The sequence below is a fragment of the Delphinapterus leucas genome, chromosome X (genome assembly GCF_059928025.1).
Source record: "Delphinapterus leucas isolate spDelLeu-1000000601 "Yukka" chromosome X, BTC_Dleu_Yukka2, whole genome shotgun sequence".
Lineage (NCBI taxonomy): Eukaryota > Metazoa > Chordata > Mammalia > Artiodactyla > Monodontidae > Delphinapterus > Delphinapterus leucas.
Window position 1 is genome coordinate 90,287,576 of NC_143150.1, and position 10,233 is coordinate 90,297,808.

The 10,233-nt window shown below is 43.0% G+C and overlaps 1 pseudogene; it reads right to left on the reverse strand.

Annotated features, from left to right (window-relative positions):
• Positions 1 to 2,366: 2,366 nt before the first annotated feature.
• Positions 2,367 to 3,413, reverse strand: LOC111169515 (retinol dehydrogenase 12 pseudogene; annotated as a pseudogene).
• Positions 3,414 to 10,233: the final 6,820 nt, after the last annotated feature.

The window sequence follows — 10,233 nt, forward strand, 5'->3', positions numbered from 1 at the left end:
ACTCTGGGTACATCCATCCTGGGGCAAAATTCCTCTTTGGACTTGGACACCAGAAAACAAATTAACTGTTCCTAAAATACAGTGGTGGGACAGGCACAGAATAGTAGCTATAGACATTATCATTTCAAATAGGAGAAATGGAAGCAAGAAGGAGTCATTGGCCCTAAGCAATTTTGAAATCTAGCAGGGAAAATTCCATTGGGTTTCAAGGCCTGGGAATAACCCTCTGTGACTTGAGGCTCTGTCCTATGGGCCTACAGCTCTGCCCTCAGAGTCATTCTTCCTTTCTCTTGAAGTGTGGCATATGTTTGTAATTGAGTAGTTTTATCAGCCTTTTTGATGCCTGTAGAATTTTGGGAGTCTGGCAGTCTTTCCTTCATTTTTTCTTGCCTCTGTTTCGTTCAGTTCAATCTGTCCATGTTTCTGAAGATATAACATAAAAAATTGTGTGGGTCTCCCACGTACGTCCAGAGATTCACACCATTAGACCAGATGGTCCTCCATATATCTTTCCTAGATTATCCTAGCTCTATTCCTGGGTATGGCTGAGATGGTTGAAGAGATTCACGAGTCACACATCTAAATCTCTGCAGTACTAGCAAACACAGCCACACTCTTGACTTTCTCTCCAGAGTGCACCTTTCTGAGAATGAATCTATTAATTTAATGTCTTTTGCAATCTAGATAGACTGAGAATTCCCCAAATTATCAAATCCTAGATCCCTTTTGCTTAACCATTTTCCCCTCAATTTACCTCATTCCTTTGACATTTTACTATATGCAGCAAGAATAAATCAGACCACACCTTCAACACTTTGCTTGGAAATCTCCTCAGCTAAATATCCAAGTTCATTGCTTACAAGCTCTGATTTCCACACAACTGTAGGACACAACTCACTAAGTTTTCTGCCAGTGTAACAAGGATTGTCTTTCCTTAAGTTTCCAATAACTTGTTCCTCATTTGCTTCTGAGCCCTTATCAACAGTACCTTTAATGTTCATATTTCTACGATTTTGCTTATGACAATATATGTATTCTCTAAGATGATGTAGGTTTTCTCTTCCATGCTCCTCACTTCCTTCTGAGATCTCACCAGAATCACCTTCAAAATTGTTATTTCTACTGACAGTCTTTTCAATTCAATCTAGGACATTTCTATCAAGCTTCTCAACATTCTTCTAGCTTCTACCCATTAGCCAATTCCAAAGCCACTTTCATATTTTTAGGTATTTGTTACAATTCCACTTTTAGGTAGCAAAATCAGGTATTAGTTTCTTGTGGCTGCTGTAACAAGTGACCACAAACTTGGTGACATAAAACAATAGAGCTTTATTTTCCCACAGTCTGGAGGTCATAAACCTGAAATCAGCATCACTGGCCTAAATCAAGGGTGTCAGAAGGGCTGTACTCTATCTACAGGTTCTAGGGAGAATTCATTTTTTGCCTCTTTCAGCTTCTGATTACTCACATCATTCCTTGGCTTCAGGCGGCATTATTCCAATCTTGAAGGCCAGCATCCTCAGATCTCTCTCTATTCCATTATCACATTGCCTTCTCCTCTGTGTATCTCTTCAAATCTCTCTCCACCTTTCTTCCTTCCTTCCCTTCCTCCCTTCCTCCCTCCCTCCCTTCTTTCCTTCCACGTTCAGTTTTTATTTTCTCTGAAAATTGAGGTAAAGGGAACTCTTTAGAAAAAGAAATAATCTGCATGGTTGAAAATGGAGGTCCTAACTTACACAGTGTTATATGTCAATTATATCTCAATAAGGCTGGCAATATTTTTAACCTTAAAAAAAGAACTGGAAAAAGAAAATGGGAAGGTCCAGCTTCATACAGTGGCTTCAGGATGCTCAGAGGAAGGAACTAAAGTTGGCCAAGGTTAGCCAAGATTTTCCTGAGCTGTCTAGACTCAAGAGATGCGACTAGTATTCCAAAGAGAAAAGAGATCAGTCAAAAGTTTGAGTCTTACAGTCCCTGGAAATATGTAACCCTGATGCTCCTGTCGCCTCAGCTGAAAATGTTGGCTGGCATTTCTGGTATTGATGAAGAAATTGCCCCCAATTTCCCAGGCTCTTCTGCCTTCCCCATGCCCACCTGGGATCTTCCCAGTCCTCCTGCCCCAAGAGAGCACTCTATTCATGAAATTATTGGAGAAGAATCCTCTGCAGTTGTGAGCATCTCATGCTGTGAGCCAGCTTCACAAGAGCGTTGGGTGTGCCAAGGTAAGGGTCAGGAGAATCAGAACAAGGCAGGGTTTGCAACAGCAGTAAACCAGAAGGAAAATCCTTCAGGATGGTCCTTCTCCTTGGTCCCCTTTCATTATGGCATGGACTTGGCCTGATAAGGCTGTGACTCTTCCACCAGCTCTACTCCCACTGGATATCTAGAAGCTCACAGCTGACGTTCCACAGGCACTCAGCCATTTTGTTACTTCAGGCCCTTGGAGATACCCAGGTCCTCTTGCGGTCATTGAAGTACTTGGCACTCAGGGGCTCCAGGCCCTCAGTTATGGCACAGTGCAGTCTGGTCTGCGCCCCCTTCTCCCACACCAATTTGAAAAAGAGCTGCCAGAGCAGGCACAGCAAGAAAGAGTATTGGACAAGCTCAGGGTGGACCATGCCCGGGTGCACTGCATAGAGGGTGGCCCCCTTCCGTTGGAGCCTCTTGGCCAGCCCCCAAGTAAAAAGTATATTGGCCATCTTGCTGTGGCAATATGCAAAGCCCCAGCTGTAGCACTTCTCACTCTCAAGGTCCTGGAAGCGAATCTTGCCAGCATGGTGAGCCACCGATGACAGGTTCACCATCTGTGCAAGAGCAGACTCTTTCAGCTGCTCCAGGAGAGAGCAAGTGAGAAGGAAGTGGCCTAGGCAGTTGATTCCCAGGTGGGTTTCAAAGCTGTTAGCTGTCTTGGAATATGGACACATCATCATTCCTGTATTGTTGATCAGAATATGGAGCTGCTTTTGCACTGCCAGAAGGCTTTCAGCAAAAGCTCGGATGGATTTGGTACTGGATAGGTCCAGTTTCCACACCAGCACCTGGGAGTTCTTTGTATTAGCTCAGATTTCGCTAGCAGCAGATTCCCACTTCAGTACATCTCAGCAGGCAATGCATAATCCTCTGTGAGTGAGCTCTCTGGCCGTCTCCTTACTGATGCCCATGTTGGCTCCAGTGATCACCACTGTCTTCCTGGGAAGCTGCACATTTGTTCTCCAAATCTCACCAGCAAAGAACTTCCTAATGGACAGAGCTATCACATACAGGAAAGAAAGGAGGGAGGTGAGTAGTTCTAAGATAACTAGCATCTTTTCAACTTCTTTAGTTGCTGCTGCTTTAGCAAAAGCAGCTTCAACTCCAATTCTGGCTCCAGCCCCTGGTCTGGCTCCAATTCTTGGCTGCTTCTCTCTGCTTCTCCCTCCCACTCCCTTATCTCCTCTCTCTCCTGGACTCTGGGCATCTCTTATGCATCTCTTATGAAGATACATGTAATTGCATTTAGGACCCACCCAGATAATCCAGGATAATCTCCACATCTTAACAGCCTTAACTTAATCATATTTGCAAAGAACCATTTTCCAAGTAAGGTAACATTTACAGTGTCCAGGGACTATGACCTACTATCTTTGGGGGCCATTATTCTGCCTACTGCAAGGAGTAAGTCAGATGCCTTGTTCTGAAGTTCTGGGGTCACTGGGTTTGGAAAGGAGTGACTGGAGCTCTTTGAGGCCAAATGGGGTGGAAGACAGTGCAGCCTGGTGGGAGGGATGTGGGCTCTGTAGGCAGACAGACCTGAGTTCACTTCCCTGCCCCAACACCTGATGACTGAGTGACCCTGGGCAAGTCACTCAACCTCCCTGACTTTCCGTTTCCTCCTCTGTGAAATGAGGTAATAACTGCACCTCCCTCACAAGGCTGTTGTAACTTGTGCTTGTAAAGCACTTAGCGTAGGGCTAGGCACATAGTGAGTAATCTACGAACATTGACTGTTGTTATTATTGACTGATGAACATGGTGATAATAATACCATGCATGTATTGTGCGCTTACTCTGTTTTGGGTTCACAAGAAACCCAAACGCTCCCAGGAGCATGTGATATAGGTGTCACAGATGTAGATTCAAGAGGCCAGAATTTGCCTAAGGTCAGACAGTCAACAAATAGTAGAGGGAGGAATGAAGACCATGTTTGGCTAATCTTTCACCACAATGCTAGTCTCCACCCCGTGAGGAGATTGTAAACCCCAGCACCTGCAGAGAGCACGTGTAAATGATGAATACATCTACAAGTAGGAAAGCCTGTGGCCAGTTGTATGGAGGGACTTGCCTACTGTCAGGGCTACAGACTATAGTGTGAGAAACCAGGATGGTGGAAGTCTCTGTGCTCAGCACTTTTCCACCAAGGGAACAGGAGAGACTCTGTGCTGGTGGTGGTGACAGACCCGTGTGTGAGGGCAAGGCCTGCACCAGGACCCAGGATGCTGTGGACCTTCTGACTCCAGGATGGATGAATGAAAAGGTCAGCATTATGTGGCTGTGGGAGTTTCCCATATTGTCTAGAATATTGTTCATTGAGCTGAAGATTCTTTTGCTCTATAGTATATTTCCACTTCTCTTTTAAAAGAGTAAACTTTATATTGAAGTATAACATAAAGATGGAATTTTGCACGAATCATAACTATATCACTTGAGAGAAGTGGGGGAACTCAGAATCTGAGAGTTGGTGTTAAAGATAAATCATTGCTGCCGGGTATGAGATCAGAAAAATATATCTGCCAGTTTTATATCTCAACATCTTAGACTTTCTTGCATGTATTTCTGGCATGACTGATTATACAGATTGCTGCTATCTATGACGTTTTTTAAAAACAGCTTAATTGAGGTATAATTGACATACAGTAAATTGTACATATTTAAAGTATACAATTTGATAAGTTTATATTATATATAAATATATTCACCATAATCAAGTTAGTAAACATTCATCACTCTCTCATCCCCACTTGCATACACCTAATCAAGCACTGATTTGCTCTCTGTCACTGAAGATTAATTTGCATTTTATAAAATGTTTCATGTAAATAGAAACATACTCTATGTACCCCTGGTTGTCTGGCTTCCTTCACTCAGTATAATTATTTTGAGATTTATCCATGTTGTGTAATATGGACTCCAATTTGTTTATTCAGTCACCTGTTTTTTAAAATATTTATTTATTTATTTATTTGGTTGCACCGGGTCTTAGTTGCAGCAGGCAGGCTCCTTTGTTGCGGCTCACTGGCTCCTTAGTTGTGGCATGCAAACTCTTAGTTGCAGCATGCATGTGGGTTCTGGTTCCCTGACCAGGGATCACACCCAGGCCCCCTGCATTGGGAGCATGGAGTCTTATCCACTGCGCCACCAGGGAAGTCCCTCATTCACCTGTTGATGGACATTAAATTGTTTTCAGTTTTTGACTATTAGAAATAAAATTTCCATGCAAATCTTGTACAAGTCTTCATAGGGACATATATTTTCTTTTCTCCTGGGTGAAAACCTAGAAGTGGAATAGCTGTTAAACCCTCCAACTTTGTTTTTATGGTAGGTGCATTGTTAGATTTTAAAGAAACTACCAAACTGTTTTCCAAATTGGTTGTACCGTTTTACGTTCCCATCAGCAGTGTATGGGCATTCCAGCTCTTCCACATCTATGCCAACACCTGCTATGGGCAGTCATTTTAATTTTAGCCATTTTAGTAAGTGTGTAGTGGTATGTCTTTATGCTTTAAATTTGTATTCCCCTAATGACAATGGTGCTGAGCACCTTTTCATGTATTTGTCATTTGTATATCTTCTGCTCAAATCTTTTGCCCGTTTTTTATTGGGCTATTTTCATATTGATGAGTTTTGTGAGTCTTTTTTATACTTAGATACATGTTTTTGCAAAGACTTTTCCTAGACTGTGGCTTGTTTTTTGTTTTGTTTTAACTATAACAATTTCTCGAGCACTTTATTTTATTTATTTATTTATTTTTGGCTGTGTTGGGTCTTCGTTGCTGTGCACGGGCTTTCTCTAGTTGCAGTAAGCGGGGGCTACTCTTCATTGTGGTGTGGGCTTCTCATTGCGGTGGCTTCGCTTGTCGCAGAGCATGGGCTCCAGGCGCTCAGGCTTCTGTAGCCGTGGCCCGCGGGCTCCACAGCGCAGGCTCAGCAGCCGCGGCACGTGGGCTTAGCTGCTCCACAGCATGTGGGATCCTCCTGGACCAGGGCTTGAACCCGTGTCCCCTGCATTGGCAGGCGGATTCTTAACCACTGCGCCACCAGGGAAGCCCTGTGTCTTGTTTTTTAATGATCTTAACTGTGTCCTTTAAAGAATGGATTTTTCAGTTTTGGTAAAATCTAATTTATCAATTTGTTCTTTTATGAATTGTGTTTTGCTGTCAAAACAAAGAAATATTTGCCTAACAATGTCAAAATTTTTTCCTGTGATTTCTTCTAGAAGTTTTATACTGTTAGGTTATACATGTAGGTCTATGATCCATTTTGAGTTAATTTTTGAATATATTGCAAGGTATGGATCCAAGTACATTCTTTTGCAATGAATATCCAGTTGCTCCAGCACCATTTGTTGAAAAGGCTATCCTTTCTCCACCACAATGCCTTTGTACCTTAAAAAAATCAGTTGTCTATATACATGTGTGGGTTTTTGTCTGGAGTATCTACTGTGCCCTGTGGACTGGTACACTGGTACAACCAATTTGGAAAACAGTTTGGTAGTTTCTTTAAAGTCTAACAATGCACTTACCATAAAAACAAAGTTGGAGGGTTTAACAGCTATTCCACTTCTAGGTTTTCACCCAGGAGAAAAGAAAATATATGTCGCTATGAAGACTTGAACGAGATTTGCATGGCAATTTTATTTCACTGCTTCCCAGAAGTGAAACTGATGTGTTAATGGGGCTGTGTAACCTTGGTCCCTACAACAGCAGCCCAAGTCAGCTGGATCACAAACCCAGTACCCTTGAAGGGTTGCAGTGACGCCCAGGCTCAGCATCCCTTCCAGGTGGATGTTGAGATTCACACTGCCTCTGGGTAGCAAAATCCAGATGCTGGTCATCAAATCCTGAATAATTCACCAGGTGTTCTTTCTCTGTCCCAGAAGTTCCCATGGCCCCATTGGCCCTTGTACCCTCATTCCTTTCAATCTGCAGAGCTGCAAAGCAAAGCAGCTTAGGCCATCTGCCAAGAAACCTGGGACACACAATTCTCCCCTTAGGCTTTTGAATCTGCTGGTGTGGCTGGTGTGACCTGGTACCTGGCTACCTGGAGGCAGGGGGTTGGACAAAATCACCTACTGGGGCATAGACAGCACAGAGAGGAGACACTTTCTGTAGCCCAGGTCCAAGGGTGTCAGATGTGGGTCCCTCACTCCTGCCCTGAGGATACCCCAGCTGCTCCTGGGCAGAGATGCAGTTTTTCTGCTTCCTTTAGTCCCCCCCAACCCCCTCCCCAGGCCTGTCCAGTGGGAGGAAGGCATCAGCCCACATTCTGATCCTTTTCCTGGGGAGTGTTCTCCGTAGGTTTCGCTGGACATGTGAATTTATTCTGGAGGGGCGATAGTAGGGACTCAGTGGGACAGATGACAGGGCAAGGGCTTCTCCAGAGAGAGGCCAGCGTAGCCCAATCCCTGACTTAGATTCTTATAGATTCCCCTCCAGTTTTGCCTGTGAGTTGAGTGCACATTCCTTGGGCAGAAGACCCTCCATCCCTGCCTCACCAAGTTGCACACTCTGTCATTTTTTCTTTTTCGATATGCGGGCCTCTCACTGCTGTGGCCTCTTCCATTGCAGAGCACAGGCTCCGGACGTGCAGGCTCAGCGGCCATGGCTCACGGGCCCAGCCACTCCGCGGCATGTGGGATCTTCCCTGACCGGGGCACGAACCCATGTCCCCTGCATCAGCAGGTGGACTCTCAACCACTGCGCCACCAGGGAAGCCCCGCACACTCTGTCTTTTATCTGCTTATCTATTTCTGACTCTTTCTCTCTCACAGCCTCTCAGATTCCTCTCTCCCTCCCTCACACTCTGCCTCTTCTTCTGTTTCTCTCTCCTCTTTACCTCTTGCCTAAAGGTGTTTGTGGCAGCATCTATAGCCAATGTCCAAACCCTAATACAATCACAAACCAGGGCAGTGACGTTGCCTTTTAGTTGTTGTCATATCTTGGGACCCCAGCAGGACCTGGACACCCTGCTGAGGTCACCAGTGTATCATTTACTTCCAGCCTCGAATGAAACAACTCACTGCAAACCACCCCTGGAGATGTGACGTCAACCACCTGGGAGGCAGCGAAGGATGAGGAACTCTCAGCATCACCTTTCCACTTTGGACCAAGCTCCTGAACTGGAAAGGGCCCATCTGCTCAGCCCTCCCCACTCCCCATGCTGCAGGGTTTTGCAATGAAGTTTTTTCTTTCCTGATATCGATAACCTTTCTGCTTTTGCAAAACCAAAAATTTTAAGTTAATTTTGCATAATTAACTAGATTTTAGAGGAGAATTTTAATTCATGTTTCTTAGAAAAATAATTTTCTGTAGCCTTTTATTTCCTATTATTGTAGCAAGTACTCTAGAGATAATAACTAAATATTGGCCACACTGGCATACAGGACAAATTTTACCTTTCATTAAACTTAAATTAAATAAAATAGTGAAACTCCTCAGTCCTTAGGCTGAATAAGCCCACAACCAAGAGCTCAGATGAATCCTCTTAACCTTCAACACACCATATCCAGGGCATCCAGTAGGCAGGGATATTTGCAATCAGGTCTCTAGAGACATTTACTGCAGAAAGGAACTGGAGCATAGACTCACAGGGAACCCCTCTCCCAGGGCCCAACACTTCACTCTGAGCCTGAACATGAGGTAATGAATGAAATTTGTAATCCAAAGGGAGTGGGGTGGGAACGTGGTGGAAAGAAGGAGGGCATGGGGACTAGGACAGAGCAGGAAGCAATATTTCTCTGAGTATACCTTTTTGCAGAGCTTTGAGTCTTAGAATAGTCACGTTTCACAGACTCTAGAAAAAAAATAAGGAAAGTAAGAAAGTGGTTGCAAAATAAATAAATTAAAATAAACTAGGATGAGAGGGGAACCCCAAATGGGATGTAAACAGAAAAAATGGAACCTAACTGTATTACAAATGAATAATATAACCACACTGAAGGGCATGGGGGAGAAAATAACTAACCTAAGTAGCTTTGGGAAACAATATTTATTTTGAAGGCTGAAAGCAAAAAGAACTGTACACAAATGTTGTACTTTAATTAGTAAATTTGTTTTTAAACAGGGGTATGTTTAGGAATTCTGAAACTACCTTATATGAAGATCTGAGCAAACAAATATATGATAGATAACAAGAGTCATGTTTTCCATTGTCAGAGAAAGGCATTCCAAATATGGGAAAGGGATAAGTTTACAATAACCCTGAGGTCTTGGATTGGAATCAGAGATATAAGAATGAATCCAAGGGGCAGTCTACAAAACAACCTGCTTATGTTTGACAAAAATGTCAATGTCATAAAAGATGAAGAAATGCTAGATTTCAAAAAGACTGAAAAAAAAAAAGACTGAAAGATGTGACAAGTAAATGCAACACACTATCCTGGACTGGATCTGGGAACAGAAAAAAATGTTTTCTTTTGCTAGTAAGGGCATTATTGGGACTATTGGCACATTTTGAAAAAGATTTGCAGATTAGATAATAGTGTTGAATCGATGTTAATTTCCTGGCTTTGTTTTTATACTGTAGTTATACAAAATAATGGCTAGCTTTTTAGGAAAAATACACTAGTATTTAGGGACATTTACTTTCAAATGTTTCAGGAAAAAATATAATTACTATGCTTGCAACACTATCCGCAAGTCTGAAATCATTTCCAAATAAAAAGTTAAAATAAATGCAGGTTATTGGACCTCAACCTTACCTACTGGATCAGAAAATCTGGGTCTAGGGCTGAAGAATATGTATGAAGGGTATTACTCACTGTGTCAAAAAATTCTTGAGAAGAGCATTGATTTTTTTTTTAACATCTTTATTGGAGTATAATTGTGTTACAATGGTGTGTTAGCTTCTGCTTTATAACAAAGTGAATCAGCTGTACATATACATACATCCCCATATCTCCTCCCTCTTGCGTCTCCCTCCCACCCTCCCTATCCCACCTCTCTAGGTGGTCACAAAGCACCGAGCTGATCTCCCTGT